This window comes from Podarcis gaigeae (assembly GCF_964106915.1).
Source record: "Podarcis gaigeae genome assembly, chromosome: 4".
Taxonomy (NCBI): domain Eukaryota; kingdom Metazoa; phylum Chordata; class Lepidosauria; order Squamata; family Lacertidae; genus Podarcis; species Podarcis gaigeae.
This window is the reverse complement of record NC_139677.1, coordinates 55,929,146-55,946,690: the sequence shown is the minus strand read 5'-3', so window position 1 is coordinate 55,946,690 and position 17,545 is coordinate 55,929,146. Positions and strand designations below refer to the sequence as shown.

The 17,545-nt window shown below is 41.5% G+C and overlaps 1 long non-coding RNA gene across 1 annotated transcript in view; it reads left to right on the top strand.

The window, feature by feature from the left end:
- Window positions 1–17,545, top strand: part of LOC310843985 — a 40,665-nt gene extending 23,120 nt beyond the window's left edge. Inside the window, exon 3 of the long non-coding RNA XR_014563853.1 lies at window positions 16,700–17,545. This is a non-coding gene — a long non-coding RNA (uncharacterized lncRNA). The remainder of the gene's footprint in view (window positions 1–16,699) is intronic.

Genomic DNA, 17,545 nt, shown 5'->3' with positions numbered 1-17,545 from the left:
GGTTTCCTCCAAAGAATTCCAAGAACTGGAGTTTGTTAAGGATGCTGACAGTTGCTAGGAGACCCTGATTACTCTCAGGTACAATTCCCAGAGTCCCCTGGGAGAGGGATTGACTGTTAAACCACTCTGGGAATTGTAGCCCTCTGAGGGGACTAGGGTTCTCCTAACAAGTCTCAGCATTCTTAACAAACTACAGTTCCCAGGATTCTTTGGGAGAAACCGTGAATGTTTAAAATGATATGCTACTGCTTTAATATCTAGTACAGATGAGGTCTTGGTCATAATTTAAAGATACACTATCTGCACTGAAAGAATGAGCACAACATTTTCATGTTGGTTTCTTCAGTGAACTTGTTTCTACACTCTATTCTTACATCCACTTCCTATAGAATAGACTTTAAGTTAATTTTAACTTGCCTTCAAAGTTAGTGAGGCTGTACTTTCACAGTGAAGTGTATAAAGAGATGGAAGTTGGCTATTCAGTACCATTTTATGGCCCATTGCTGCCTTTCTACATGACTGATGTTTGCCTCAAGGCATTACTTCCCAAGGGTTTGCTCACCAGGGCTAGCAAAATATTTGTGCTATCTACTGAGAACGCAAGGTTCAAATAATAAGCTCTCTTGTCTCTTAGTGCTTTCTCATGCTTTGTATTTCCAGCAACAACAAATTTATTCCTTCCTTTATTTTTCAAACTTCTTTCCCAGTATGGAAAGGTTACAGATACTGTAGCTGCCAACATGATAGTCATCCGAACTGAACTACACATTTAAAGTGCTGCCAACAGTCATGGCTTCCTACAAAGAATCTTGGGAACTCTGGCTTGTAAAGGGTAGTGTGGCGCTCTCCCTGTGGAACGTCCTCCCATCAGATGTCAAGGAGATAAAGAACTTTTTAATGTTTGACATTTTATTACGTTCTTATATTTTTCTGGACGCTGCCCAGAGTGGCTGGGGAAACCCAGGCAGATGGGTGGGGTATTAATAATAAAATTACTACTACTACTACTACTACTACTACTACTACTATTACTGAGAGTTGTTAGGTGATCTCTATTCCCCCCACAGAGCTACAGGTCTCAGCGTGGTTTAACACTAAATCTCTCTTCAAAGGGAGCTGGCATTGTAGCTGTGTGAGAGGAATAGGGATAGGCATGGATGCAGCCAGGGGGCACGGGAACGCAGTTGCCCCCCTAAATCAAATAAATAAACAAAAATACTTAATTAAAAGTAGAAATTGTAGAAAGATTTTGACAGATCTTTCTGAGTACTTGGGATCAAAATAAAGTAATTTAAAACAACTGTTGTTGAGACATTTCATTCCAAATCTGCTAGACAGAGCCAAACAGAAGATAATGACAGGTGGGTGTCCTGCTCCCCCAACATAAATCTGGGGGAGGGGGTAAGCTAACGATTCTTCAGCACCCTAAGCAAACTACAGTTCCCATGATTCTTTAGGGGAGACTGTAACAATTAAAATGATATGATATGGCTTTACATGTGTAGTCCAGATGAAGCCATAGAATTAGAGAGTTGTAAGGGACATGAAAGGCCACGTAGTCCATGCCGGCTGAAACAGAAGGACTACAGGATTCCTGCATATGCTTAACAAAGTCCAACATCTTCTGAGGCAGTCTGCCTGTATCAAGAAATCCCTTCTAATTCTTCATCAGAATCCTTTTTTCTTGCAATTTAAGCCTGTCAATTTGGTCCTTACCCTCTGGAGCAATGGAAAATATATGTGGTCCATTGTCACATGTTTGATTTTTGTAGACTGCTATCAATACTCAGATGCAAACGTGTTTGCTCTGTAATATGGAACTGGATACACCATCATATCCTTTTATTAATAGGCAAACTGAGAAGTTGAATCAATACCAAGGTGAAAATATACTACTGTATATATTTTGGTCTGCGTACAAAAAGGCAGAGTGAGAATAGGTCTTTCTTGCTCTCGGTGGGGATTAAGAGAAGCTAGCGAAAGGCTCTTTGTCCTGCTGAAAGTGTGCAGGTTATGGATGAAAAGGTGTCCATGTGCACAGGCCTACTTCTGTACTGGTGTGAAATGCAGAGAGCTGAGAGGTCATTTTATTTCAAGCAACTGGGGTTGATGTGGAGCCAGACAAACAACAGGAGCCTCTATTCCACCCTAATGGACAAATGAGGTCAGGAAACTCCTCCCAGGCCCTCTGCAGGACCCTTTCGTTCACACAGCATCACCAAATACATATCCCTCTTCACCCACATCTACTTGACGGGAGTGTCTAACTCTTTCCATATGAGCGCTATTTATTTAGCTTACTGACTAAACCAGCTGCTTCAGCTCATAGATACGAACCTTTAAAGTTGGGGGTGGGGAGACTTCCCTCCTCTTTGCAGAAAACATAATACACTCTTTGTGAAAAGGGCTAACTTGCATTACACTGGGATTATGGAGCCGCAGAAATGGGCATCTGAAGAGGAAATGAAAGTGAGCTCCACTTGAAAGGGATTTCCATGGGATACTTTATTTTTAAACATGGAATTCTGTCCTTTTCTTCTTGCCCACTATTGGGTGGGGATGGAGGAGGAAAAGAAGGACAATATATATGGGATGATTCATTAGGGTGGCGGGAATCTGATTTGTCGCAAGAATGAAACAATAAATTATATGGTTGTTCATATTCTACAAAGATCCTGCAACGTTCTCAAGAACATCCATGTGCATACTTTAAAAAGAGTTTTGTCCCGCGCTTTTGAACACATACATAGAGACAAGGAGGGTCAATATTGAGCAAACCAGTTCCTTCCCCTGTAACAATTGTAGCTCTGGTTGCAAAGTGTTGGGTGCATAGGACACATAACCGCGATTATAAGTTTGGAAAACTGTTTAAAAGTCAGCATATGCATCCATCCACCAGCCCACCACAAATCAACTTGGAGATCACAATGTGCCTCAGGCAGACAATGGATGCACCAAAGAAGACTACTTTGTTTTGAAAACAGCTCCATGTGGCTCAAAGAAAGGAGCCAACCCATACAACAACAGGGGAATTAAACACAAAACCATGGTAATTACCATTCTGTCTGGGGGTGGGGGGGACCAATATAGGTCAATGAATGAGGCCACAGCTACACAGGCCTTAGGTGTGGCTGAAAGAAGCACAAGTGGTCTCTAATGAAAAACAAAACAAAACTGCATTCTTATGGGGCCTTCCCATATCTTCCCTTTACCGCTGCCTCATAGATGGGTTTCTTCATTTAGCAAGGAAAGAAGCACACACTCAAGAGTTACAAAGGTTCAAAGAGTTACAAAGGCGTGCACAACATAAATTAAAAACCTATCCCCCTTCCCCAAGAATCCTGGGAAACATTATTAGGTTGCTAAGAACTGTAACTCTCTGAGGGGTAAACTGTAGCATCCAGGAGTCTTTGTGGAGTGGTGGAGGAAATGTGCTTTAAATGTATGGTGCATATGCAGCATTTGTTAATTGTAATGCAATTTAATTACATTCCAAGTGTTCAGATGGCTTGGGTTGGTTTTTTTGTTTTTCGTTTTGCCCTTTGATCACAATTTAATAGTTTTAACTGAATTGCTCCAGTACTACTTAACTGCTCTAGTACTTTTTTAAATGAGTTTCCAAGGGCTTGTGTGAGTTGTATTTATTCTTGTCTAACAGCTGCTGCTCCCCAAGTGCTGTAAGCTGCCTTTTAAACTTGGGGAAATTCATACAGCAGTTCGTGCAGTACTGAGTACCCCTGTTCAACAAAAGTACAGATGGCATCATGGACCTTTTACTTGGGTCTCCTCTGTCATGAAGTCATGATCCTGTGAGGAAGTATCGCTGGGTGAGGTCCCTCAGACAGGTGGTAACAATTAGTCCCCAGAGTGGGAGCATATGATGGGGCTGGCTGGTTGCCAGAATTCCCCACCCCTATAAACCTGCCAGGGAGGAGGGAAGAGAATATGCTGTGTTTTAGACTTGCTGTTTGATGTTCTGTATCTGGTGCCAGAGAAGAAGCCAATAAAGGCTGGTAACCCATTGGGTGCCTGCATGTGATTGATTAGTAGCTTGAAAGTGATCCTCTCCTTCACCTCCTCCCCTCCCAATAATAGCTGGGTTGCGATCAACCAACAATTAAGATGGGTGTGAAAGTGGAAAGCACTTAATCTGGCTGCATCATGCCCTGGCTTTATCTTTCTTCCCCTAAGTGCTCATTAAGAACTTCTAAAATTAAAGATGCCCCATGCTATACTTTTTTCGTTCCATAGACAGCCACAAAGATTTATACTAATGTGTAGAAAAATACATTTTCTACGTGATCTGGAGCCAAGCACTGTGTTGGTAAGCTTACAACACAGGACCTGCTTTAGGAAATCAGTACATTTCACAGCATGAATGAAAATGTGTGGAGGGTCAGATCTGACCCACGGACTGTAGACTCGCCGTGCTTGCACTAGAGTAAGGGCCAAGCTACACAAGAAATGTGGAAGGCCCATAATTGGATATCCTGACTTTATTGCTTTTACGTATCTGCATGTTTGTTTGTTTGTTTGTTTGTTTGTTTGTTTGTTTTTCATCAGCAAGACAAATGGCAATTTTGGGGGGGGGGGAGGAAGATGGTGGGAGGAAAAGGTTAAGCTTTCTGCCCACTGGTGAGGCTGATGAGTTTGGTGTATGTTCCATGTCAGCCTATAGGAAACCTTTCTTTTATCCATATGTATATATTAGTTCAGGGGATGCAGGTGGCGCTGTGGGTTAAAGCCTCAGCGCCTAGGACTTGCCGATCGAAAGGTCGGCGGTTCGAATCCCTGCGGCGGGGTGCGCTCCCACTGCTCGGTCCCAGCGCCTGCCAACCTAGCAGTTCGAAAGCACCTCCGGGTGCAAGTAGAAAAAATAGGGACCGCTTACCAGTGGGAAGGTAAACGGCGTTTCCGTGTGCGGCTCTGGCTCGCCAGAGCAGCGATGTCACGCTGGCCACGTGACCCGGAAGTGTCTCCGGACAGCGCTGGCCCCTGGCCTCTTAAGTGAGATGGGCGCACAACCCCAGAGTCTGTCAAGACTGGCCCGTACGGGCAGGGGTACCTTTACCTTTACCTTTATATATTAGTTCAGAACAAGGCCAGCAGGCAGCATGAACAGAAGCCCTGGGTCACACATGCTAGCCTGCCCCCCATATCCCCACCAGCAATACCCTTAATCTTTGCATGTTGAGCAGGAAGGGGGATTTTCATGTGTTTGGCTTAATGTGCTGTGAATTCACCGCAAGAGCCCTGATCACACAGGGTTTGTATATGCATGGGGGAATCTAAGCATGTTCAACCAAACAATGACTATTGCGTGAGGCTTTTCTGCTTCATGAGTAAATGTCAAGGGCAGAGTCTTTGCTCAAGTGCTGCAACACCTGCTCCCTGCTTTGCTGGCCTATTTCCACCTGCTGCTGAAGGGGACAGAGATCATATGGGTGCTAGTCCAAAAAGACCTGCTGCTGTTGATATCTAGAGGCATTAATTTAGACATTTAATTTTTGACGTGCATTATTTTGGTTGTTATATCCACAGATATAACAGTGAGCCCTACACACAAAGAGAAAGAGAAAGAGAAAGAGAGAGAGAAAGAGAGAGAGAGAGAGAGAGAGAGAGAGAGAGAGAGAGAGAGAGAGATGTCAAAAGAGCAAATCACAGATTCCCCACAAGTTCCTTCAGCTTTTTACTCCTTTAGAACCTTGCACACCCACTGAGCTATCTTATGAATCCTTTCCATTTTGCCAAGAGTGACTGTGTCAAAAACTGGAGGTGCAAAAGCTATTTTATTAGTTAGGGCACATGGCATCAAAATTTCTCATCTGTGTCTACAGTAGTGATTCATTGTTTGGTAATAATTATAATCTGTATTCACTGTTCTAGGAGACTGTTCTTCCATGTCAATCTGTACTGCAAGCAATACCTATGGAAAGTTAAGATAAAGACTTACTGGTAATTTGAGCTAGTGTTCACCAACACTCATCAGTTATGTGTCTGTTTTCTTGATGTCAGTATTGTTGATATTGCAGTGTCCCGTGCACAGCGGAATGATGAGGAGTACGTGCCAACATACTCTATATTGCTTTATTTACATTTCAAAGCTGGTAGGTTACAGAAAAACATCTTGCCTCTGCCGGAGCAGAGAAAGCATCCTCTCTCCTTTAAAGCACGGAGAGAAGACAACTGAACTGCGAAGAACAGTGAAAAAAAAACAGGAAACCAGTGTACGTCACATCCAGTCTCCCTTTCCCGTGGGAAAACCCAACAGCAACTGACTGTGGAATGTAAACACCTGTCTCGTGACAAGCACTTCGCTGCACAGTGAAAGAGAGCAGAAACCAACAGTCAGGTCCTAGCTGCAGACATAGCCTCTGAATATTTGAGAAGTACAAAACCAGCAACATTTCCTTCAATGCTGAGTTACCAAAACTGCTCCCTTCAATCTTTCTGTTGAACCAAGAACCATTAGGTACATAGAGGTTACAGTAAGCTCATACTTAAAAAAGCTAGAATGAAACTGGTAAAGATTATTATTCACAGGGTTCTTAAAATCAGAAATCTGATGCCGTCAGCTGAAATAACTATGAAGCTTATAGGAAACTGGATTAGCAGAAACTCAAAAATGAAAGAAATACACATTTTCTTGTTAAAAATTGTGTCTAAATTTATCCCAGTAAGAGTGGCTGGTGACCCTGAAAGAAATGTGGCCTGTGTCCCACAGGATTGTAGTCATTTGGGGCTGATCTAAGGCTTTTGAAATATATTTGGTTCCTTTCCTATGTGCTGTAGTATCTTTCAAGTGAAGCAGCACAAGTGATTAGTCTGGAATGTTGATTGAAGGCTCTTATTTTAAGAATGGATACTGTAGAATTTGAATACTAGTGGAGATCAGCATTCTGCAGGAAATAAAAAAGAAAAAGCCACCCACTTCTAGTCCCTGGAATTTGGCTTCATATAAAATGGGAGTTACTTAGAGACAGAGGAACAAAACTCTATACCCTCAGCCTCAAAGGTAAAGGTAAAGGGACCCCCTGACCATTAGGTCCAGTCGTGGCCGACTCTGGGGTTGCAGTGCTCATCTCGCTTATTGGCCGAGGGAGCTGGCGTACGGCTTCCGGGTCATGTGGCCAGCATGACTAAGCCGCTTCTGGCGAACCAGAGCAGCACACGGAAACACCGTTTACCTTCCCGCCGGAGCGGTACCTATTTATCTACTTGCACTTTGATGTGCTTTCAAACTGCTAGGTTGGCAGGAGCAGGGACCGAGCAACGGGAGCTCACCCTGTCGTGGGCATTCAAACCACCAACCTTCTGATCGCCAAGCCCTAGGCTCTGTGGTCTAGCCCACAGCGCTACCCGTTCCTACAACACCTTTAAAGGGTTGTTGTTGTTTAGTTGTTTAGTCGTGTCCGACTCTTCGTGACCCCCTGGACCAGAGCACGCCAGGGACTCCTGTCTTCCACTGCCTCCCGCAGTTTGGTCAGACTCATGTTTGTAGATTCGAGAACACTCGAAGGGATATATTTTGGAAATATATGAGCTTCAAAGTGCTGAAGAATTCAAAATTTACTTTTGTTTTTTTAAACTTGCAGTTTAAAAGATGTGAGGGTTGTGTACAGCCATATATCACTTACAGAAAGAAAACTTACAATAAATGTGCTTTGTTTAACCAAACACCAAACATTTTAGGAAGCAGTTAATTTGATAGCATAAGCTTGAATCTGGAGCCTTGAAAGACAGTTATACCATTCATAGCTACAAGCAGTACCCTGTGTAATTTTGAGATATAGGTCAGATGAAAAATGCAAATGCATGTGTGCTTGTGCCTTATGTATTGCAGTGAGGAAAGCAGCACCTGAATTCCTGTGTGTATGTGTATAATGGGGTTGTAACACTCGGCTGGTGTAAGTCAGAGCACCCATTTTCAAATTACCTTCTTTATCCATTACAGCCTCCTGTACCTGCCAAAAAGCTGCTCCTGGGAGTTGAGAGATCCTTTAGAACTGTAGGGGATGTGGCAGGGAGATGCTAAACAATTTTATAACGTCAAAACATAGCAGGATCTGCAGCAAAGGGTGCTTACAAATAAAGGCCTTTTTGCACTATTTGTAAGTGCAGAAAGGCCCCTAGGATTGGTACTGCACTAGGATGCAAGTGAGAGAATGCCTTAGTTCAGATACTTGATTTATTTATTTTCTGGAAGCATTTTTACCCTACTCTTTAACTGAAAAGCCAGAAAAGACATTGAGGCACTAATGAGAATGACTCAGTTTTCAGGGATCATGCTATGGTGCTGTTACATCTTTGGCTTCCTTCACTAGACTTGGTTCCCTACACTGGAAATGTTCATAAAATTATTATCTGGCACTAACATATTCACCCTCTCCTCCTTTTTTGCTGTGATGCAGAGTATCTAATGTGTTTCCTGGCAGTTTAAGCTCTTTTTTGCCACATACTGAAGTAGCCCATTTCTCAGGGTCAGTCTGCTTAATTATATGAGCTCCCACCCACAAGCTGGATGAAAGTCAGAAACACAGGCTTCCCTCTTCATCTGCTATCTGTGACAACTAGGCCTGTCGCAGCATTATTAGAGTCTAGACGCTTGACAGCATGTAGCCTAGTAACAGAGCAATGTATCTGGGAGCCTACAAATAAAGGCCTTTCTGCACATACTATTTGTACAGTTGCTGGTTTGGGGGTTTTTCTGGATTTTTCTTTGGCATGCTGTCACATGTCATCATTATTCAGCTGTTGTTGTTGTTGTTTAGCCGTATCCGACTCTTCATGACCCCATGGACTAGAGCACGCCAGGCACTCTGGTCATTATTCAGCTAGTATACTAATATTATAGTATTATTGAGCTAGTATTCTGAAATAATGTACTAAAAACACATTTTCTTCTACAACAAAAGTCCAACTTTTGTGAAAGATCCAGAATGGATATCATTCCTCAATCAGTGGTACCTGGGTTCTCAAACTTAATCCGTTCTGGGACTCCCGAAACCATTCGAAAACCAGGGCACAGCTTCCGATTGGCTGCAGAAGCTTCCTGCACTCAAGCAGAAGCCGCGTCTCAAACCGGAATGTTCTCAAACCGTCTCAAAAAATGTTCTCAAACCGGAACACTTCCGGATTTGCGGGACCCGCTTTGTTCAGGAGCCAAGCTGTTCAAGTACCAAGGTACCACTGTATTTTCATTTGTGTAGTATGTGTAAAGGCATCTTCCCAGTTTTTATGTGGAGGGTGAAGTGTAGTTGGGTTCCCACAAAGCAAGACACAGTTATAACAGCAAGAACCTTTACTGAACTAAGAGAACTGGACAACAAGGGGAAAGTGACTGCTTATATACATTTCTGACGGCCTGGGACACTCCCACTCTCAATGTGATTGGTAGTCTAAACTCCGAAGCTCCAAATCATAACTCAGAGTTTAAGGGCCAGTGGCAGTGGCCCAAATCCTGAATATTCTGTGATTGGATATCAGGTATCGAATCAGAACACAGGGGCTCAGATTCCTTAGTTCAGGCTCAAGCTCAGGCAAACACAGACCACTGAATACATAAGAGAGGGGGTTGGTGGGCAAGATTTGACAGACAAGCTTAGTTACAGAGGCCGATAGAGACAATGGTACAGAGTCAAAATACTGCCCATGACAACAATTGCTAGCTGGAGACAAAATTTCTTCACCATGCCCAGCTTCACCAAAGCTAAGGCAGACAAATAGTTTCTCTTCCAATCTCCTGCACTTCCACATATTAGAATTCTGGAATACTAGGCGTTAAGTACACACACACACACACACACACACACACACACAGAGATTCATGAAAGGACGATCCCCTTGCACATACACATAACCCTGACATTTACTGACTAGAGGAACCTGAGGGTGCATAAGGAGTGTGACTACCACCACAGAACTTTTCTAAATTCAGGCACAACCTGCCATTAGAATGGAAAGGAAACTCAACCTAATAACTGCCCCATGTGGCCAAAGGTACAGCCAATCAGCTATAAATTAACTCTTTAAAAAAATACCGCTATAAGTCTTAAATGTGGACAAGTTTTAAGATTGCATAGCATTGCTAAAGTTGAAGAAGGAGACTAGAATGAAACCAACATGGGGAAAAATAATTAACAATCTACTTACTGAAATGAAAATTCTCATAAAACAATTGAAGCTGAGTTGTTATTATTTATTTAATTAATTTGTATACTTCCCTATACAGTGGTACCTCAGGTTAAATACTTAATTCATTCTGGAGGTCCGTACTTAACCTGAAACTGTTCTTAACCTGAAGCATCACTTTAGCTAATGGGACCTCCTGCTGCCGCCACGCCGCCGGAGTACAATTTCTGTTCTCATCCTGAAGCAAAGTTCTTAACCTGAAGCACTATTTCTGGGTTAGCGGAGTCTGTAACCTGAAGCGTCTGTAACCCGAGGTACCACTGTACCTGCAGATCTCAGGATGGTTCACAATATAAAATTAAAAAATTAAAAAACACAAATTGTAGCAAGTTGCAATGAAACAAACAAGCAAGACCCGCACCCTTCAAATTCCCTGCAGTTTTGTTTGTTTTTAAATCTTTATGATTTAAAAAGCAGGTCAAGTATGTAGCCTTAAAACAGTGAAGAATATACTGTAGTGTGAAAGCAAAAGAGGAAGGTTAGAGGGCAGATTACACCACCATGTGGTAGAAGTGAGAATATAACAAAATACAGTACTCAAATATGAATTTGATATTTTATGGGACACATCAAAAATTCATTGTAAAGTAAAAACTAATCTGATCTACTTCCAAATCTGTCAGAATACGGCAACTTGCTTCTCCCTTTCCTCTTCCCAAAATAACTCCACGTGGAGGGCATTATTGTGAATGGATTTGAAGTCTCCATGGCCTCCCTCATCATGTTTTCCAGTGAATCTTAAAAACAGCCTTTCCAGGTTCATGATGATAGATTTACTTATATTACCACCTGCAGTGCATTTCCTCCCACAAGGTAATAGCAAAAATAATCCCACACTTATATTAGTCATATGAAGTTAACCTGAGCTAGGAAAAACGGGAAGCACACTGACAGTGCAATCCCACACATATTTACTTGGAAGTAAGTCCAGATGTCTTCAGTGGGGCTTGATCCTTAGTAAGCATGGTTAGAATTGCAGACTAAGGATGGCATTTTTGACATACACCCCACTACTCCATTTGCTCAAATTAGGGTTTAGTTCTAACTTTTAGTCCTACCTTTTAAAGTTTTTTTCCTATGCTGAAAAGTTCAAATGTTAAAAGGTATCTTGATAAGTTTCTAAACAAAAACATTGACAGCACTTATTTGGTGATATGTCCCAGCGAATGCAGTAAACACACACAAGATTAGAATTGCAAACAAGAAGGTTCAGCAGCATAACAAAGAATGCTTGAATTGCTCTCTCCAAGCACAATGCTAATTGAAGTTAATGCAGAAACTTCTGGGCTTTGATTGAACTAAGTTTTATTGAAGTAAATAATGGACAGAAGTGGCTGGACATGTGCTGTCTCTGGGCTTGGAAGATAAGACTCATAGTTCAATTACAGTGGTACCTCGGGTTACAGACACTTCAGGTTACAGACTCTGCTAACCTGGAAATGGTACCTCAGGTTAAGAACTTTACCTCAGGATGAGAACAGAAATCGTGTGGTGGCGGCACGGTGGCAGAGGGAGACCCCATTAGCTAAAGTGGTACCTCAAGTTAAGAACAGTTTCAGGTTAAGAACGGGCCTCCAGAACGAATTAACCAGAGGTACCACTGTACAATGATACTGGTTCAGCGTAATGAAGAGTTGTCAGATATTTTATCATTACAGTGTTTATGTTTTCATGAGAAATTGTATGTAAGCATTTAGTCACTCAGTTTCTGTTCTAATGAGTTGAATCACTAGTTCCACAAATAATAATTCATACAACTTCCCCCTCTTTCTTTACAGCTATAAGCTTAAAGTTCCCTTACGGGAGGAACTCATGTTTTGAACTGTTATCAGAGGGAATCTCTAACAGGCACACCTGCTTGACTGGAAAGCACGAAGAAGTGGGAAAACATTTTGGGCTGAGAAAACAATTATGGGAGACATAACAAGCTGACAAAATATGCCTTTGAACTCTTGGGGGGGGGGTTATCTCAACGAAGTATTTTCACTAGTGTATTTGTGGCTGTGGAATTGAACTTCTATTCTCTCTCCTTGCACACCCTCTAAATCTGTTCTGGGTTTTTGCCCCAACCCTCCATAGTAGATTTGGGGGCACATTGTGCAACAATTAAGGCAAGAGTGGGCTGCACTCAGTTAAAGCATATTTTAAAAATGGCTACTATGCCTATTGAGCGCTTTCCTGTGCTATATGGAATTGAGTGATAACTCAGTGTGTTCTTACCAGTGATTGGTTAGCTTCAGAGTGAGGCCTGCGCTACCGGCGCTCATCTTCATCCAGCCAGAGCTCCTCAGAGTACCAAGGAGGTCCTTGAGCTCCAAAACATCAGAGAGGATGCTCAGGAGCAATAATTGTCAGTTTGCATTTCTTAGTACAGAAAGTATTGATCTGATGTGTAGACATCGGCCCTATTCTACTTAATTCAAGAGGGTTCTGGAAGCTTCTCTGTGTGAAAGAAACAAGCAGGTTTGTGATGTTTGGGTTATTTATTCAGAGAAGCTGCGTACAGTTGGCTTAAACTGGTTCTGTTATCTCTTCTGTCAAGGTCAGGGTGACTATAATAATAGGCCAGAAGGAGCCTGGGTTTCACTTTCTCTTTCTACTCTATTCCTTCTGGTATGGTATTATGTACATAGTGGGATATGGGTGGCATTGTGGACTAAACCAGAGTGTCTTGGGCTTGCCGATCACAAGGTCGGCAGTTCGAGTCTCCACGACAGGGTTAGCTCCCGTTGCTCTGTCCCAGCTCCTGCCAACCTAGCAGTTCGAAAGCACGCCAGTGCAAGTAGATAAATAGATACCACTGTGGTGGGAAGGTTAAAAGGCATTTTCATGCACTCGGGTTTCTGTCACAGTGTTCTGTTGCACCAGAAGTGGTTTAGTCATGCTGACCACATGACTGGGAAAGCTGTCTATGGACAAACGCTGGCTCCTTCGGCCTGAAAGTGAAATGAGCACCACCACCCCAGTCACCTTTGACTGGACTTAACCATCCAGGGGTTCTTTGCCTTTACCTTTGTAGATAGAATGCTTAGTGTCAAGGTTTAAGACTTATTGTAAGTTTAAGTTCAGTCTGCTGCAACTGGATTTATTATGGACAGTGCCAATCCTGAATGTACTGGATTTGTGATCATTATGCTCATTTGCCTTCAGTAGCAGTAAAGCTCAGCTGGACGAAATACAATTGCCTCTGATATATTTTTTGGGAATATTGCAACGTGCTTAAGTTTTTACTCCACTAACTATACATTGGAATCTGCTGCAGATCAATATTGAGTAGAATTCCATGACAATAATATCAACCACTTGTTTCATCTTGCCATTCCATAGCAAGACCAGGGCTTCAGTAGTGTTTTATGTTGGATCTTTTGCTACTGGGACTAGTGGGTGTTTTAATTCAGCCATGAATTTTAGTTAATAGGGGATTTTTATTTTGCAAGCATTTAAATAAACTCACAGGATTTAAAGGAACAGTAGGCCATCTTATTTGTATCTTCTCAGCAAGAGCAATTTGCTCTCTATACTCAATTTGCAAGACAATTAGAACTTTGTACTTGCTTACAAATTCATTATTCCACATCCTTCCTCAATGCTCTAACAAGCAAACGTGTGAGGAACTGCACAATGAGTGTGATCTCACTTAAGAATGTGCAAAGCAGTACCTTATTCCATAACCTTCCAGTGTCATTGCATGCCACAGCATCACTTCTGCTTTTTCTAATGACTTTAATAAAGCCATTAATTAAAGCAGAAAACTAGTCAGGTTAGTATTTGCATGCAATTTGCAGACTGAAATGAAAACCCCATTTCCTGTAATATAATCTGAAGATCACTAGCCAATCAAAATAAAAGCACATACTCCCAAATAACAGAATTGTGTTCCATCTAGAAACAGCAAATTTTGGCTGCAAGTTTAAAACAAACTCAGGGTAGACAGTTCAGTAGGGTAGATGAAGACAGGGTGCATTATTCTGGCCCCATATGCACTATAAATTGAAATCAGTATCATGCCACTCTAAACAGTGAATTCTGAGAACCGTACTTTGTTAAGGGTGTTAAAAGCTGGTTGGAGACCCCCTATTCCCCTCACAGAGCTACAATTCCCATCTTCCCAAGAATACGGATTGTTAAACATCAGGCAGGTACCTTCGCTATACTCTCTGGCACCTGCTTAAAACATTTTTGTTTAGGGAATCCTGGATTTTGACGTTTTAATCTCTTTACAGTGGTACCTAGGGTTAAGAACTTAATTTGTTCCAGAGGTCCGTTCTTAACCTGAAACTGTTCTTAATCTGAGTTACCACTTTAGCTAATGGGACCTACCGCTGCCGTCACCACACAATTTCTGTTCTCATCCAGAAGCAGAGGTACTATGTCTGGGTTAGCGGCGTCTGTAACCTGAAGCATCTGTAACCTGAGGTACCACTGTAGTCTAATGTTAACTTTAATTATCTTTTAAATGTTTTAATTACAGTACTTTTAACTTTTTAAATTGAGAATTTAATATTTCTTGTTAATGGCTTGGGGGTTTTATTGCCATTAAGTGGTATATACATTTTGTTAAATAATGATTGTTTTAGCTGTACAGTGGTACCTCGGGTTACAGACGCTTCAGGTTACAGAAGCTTCAGGTTATAGACTCTGCTAACCCAGAAATAGTACCTCAGGTGAAGAACTTTGCTTCAGGATGAGAACACAAATTGCGTGCCAGCGGCGCCGCGGCAGCAGCAGGAGGCCCCATTAGCTAAAGTGGCATCTCAGGTTAAGAAGTTTCAGGTTAAGAACAGACCTCCAGAACGAGTTTAACCCGAGGTACCACTGTAATGATGAAGTAGGGGGGAAAGGTGCTAAATTAGATTAAGGATTTAATGTAAATCTGGGCTTGCCCTTTACCATGGAAGGTTTCCATTCCCCACTCATATGGCTCCTGTGTATGTAACCTATAGTAAGTTTTCTACATACACATAAAAAAGGTAAAGGTACCCCTGCCCGTACGGGCCAGTCTTGACAGACTCTGGGGTTGTGCGCCCATCTCACTTAAGAGGCCAGGGGCCAGCGCTGTCCGGAGACACTTCCGGGTCACGTGGCCAGTGTGACAAAGCTGCATCTGGCGAGCCAGCGCAGCACATGGAACGCCGTTTACCTTCCCGCTGGTAAGCGGTCCCTACACATAGGGTCATCTATCAAATCTTCATGTGACTCTTTATCCTTCTAATGCACATGAAACACCTACAAAATTGTAAATGGCATTGATTATTATTTTTAAAAAGTCCAGCAGACGCTGCAGGAACAGGGTAAGTAGCAAGGACACAGCCTTGAACCCCATTCTACATGTGCAGGGAACTAATGTCACTTGAGAGTAGAAGATAATGCTCACTTAATGAAGACATGATGATACTAACCATTGAGATTTTGTTATCTAACATTACCGTATGCTACTTTTATTTATAGATCACCCTGCATTCTATGCATGGCTCACAAGTAAAACAATTAAAATTTTCATCAGCTCAAAGATATTTAAATCAGATTTTGAGAAAAAATCAAACACTGTTACGTATGTCAGACTTCAGTCACAGCCAGGCTTCAAGCTTATTTACTTAGAACATCCATGCATACATTTCAACAGGACATGTGGAAGAAAGGATACTGCTGGCTTGCATCTACTAGTGGCATATTTGAAAGAGATGTATATTTATCCAGTTTCTTATCTGCATTTTAGAAGTATATTCATATATTCTAAAACATTACAGCTCTACAGTACAATCCTCTATATGTCTATTAGCAAGTAAGTCCCACTTGTGTTCAATAAATCAGTCCTAATAGTCCATATTAAAAAGCTGTATCAAAATGCCAAATGTAGCGAAAGATCAGCAATGGCAGCCCAGTTTTCAGCTTTCGTTTGGGTGAACTGAAAGCTGTTATTTCAAAATTTGTTTTGAGGTTGCAATAAAAAATTGTGCTTTACATTTGCATCTGAGAAACCAGCTACCCTTGTTATCTGATCCAAATCAGCATCTTCTTACACTGAAGAAAATATCCGATGGTCATAAACATGATCAGGAAAACTTACAAGCATCTGGACTACTTGTTAGTGGTACAAAGAACAGTAACAGGCACAGCAATGAGTTGTGGGAGGAGGGGGGAAATCACCCAAAACTAGGCTGAGTTCTTGCCAAGTCCTGCCCCCCCCCCATCTCCTACACCCAATCCCAAATTGTTCAGAAGGGTTCCTCCCAGATTGTCTGGTTATACTTTTTGGGAAGAGGTGATTACAGGGGAGGTGAGGGACAGGAAACTCTCAATCTGCAAATTTCCGTAACTTAATGATGCCCATTACCTTCAGTTTTATTCACATGCCAAGATAGAAACCTACCAAATTAACCTGAAAAGAAATGGCAATGTTTGCTTGAGCTTCCAGCTTCATTACAGCTAGAATTACTACTATATATAAGCATCTATTTTATAAAAGCCTTTTCTTGGTGAACAGTGCCTGTTTTCCATTTTTTTAAAGAAAGAGAAAATAAGGATGAAACAGCATGATGTGCTGCAATTAGATGTGAACAGAATGTGCTTCAGCATAATGAAAACTCTGTGATGACTAATGGCACCTAGGTTATTTGGAATATGAAAGGCATTCAAGTTTGGCAAACGGCATGAAGCTTCAATTTGGAGGATGAGGTGATTAAGAATGAGCACAAAGACCTGCAATAAAACACTTTTACTGAACAGTTTTAAATTCCAGTTCAGCTGTAGAATTTTTTTAATGAAACGTTTACAGCACTAAGTATTTACATTTATTCAAGTGTCACAGTACTAGGAATCAAATCTCTCTAAATAACTTGTACACAATACAGTTATAAAACTGAAGCAGAGTTCTATCATATTTTATTATTTTATTTACAAAAAAGACAATACAGTCAAAGTATCACTTGCTCCTTTTTAACTTTTGAAATTCTCATCAAGCCACTGATAGCATCTTCTGTGAAATTTAAACCTTATTCTTGAAAATAATAAAGACAGGAATATAAACATTAACACTTAAATCATTTAAGCAAGCTAACAAGTTCCACAGATGTAGGCTTAGCCAACACTGCTCATTATATCAGTACCCACAACTAATAGAAGACTAAACAGCTGCTACTATAAATGAAAGTGTTATTCCATCAATCTATTAGGCAGCTAACACACTACTGCTGCCATTCTTCTTCAGAAAAAGCAGGTTAGCCACACTTGTTCCAAAAGCAATGTGAAAAATCATAAAAGAAATATCAATCAAAATATAAAACCAAAAAAGGTACAAGAGAATATTGAGAACAATATCTGCATTTCAGTGATTTAGAAAAGATGAGAATAAAAA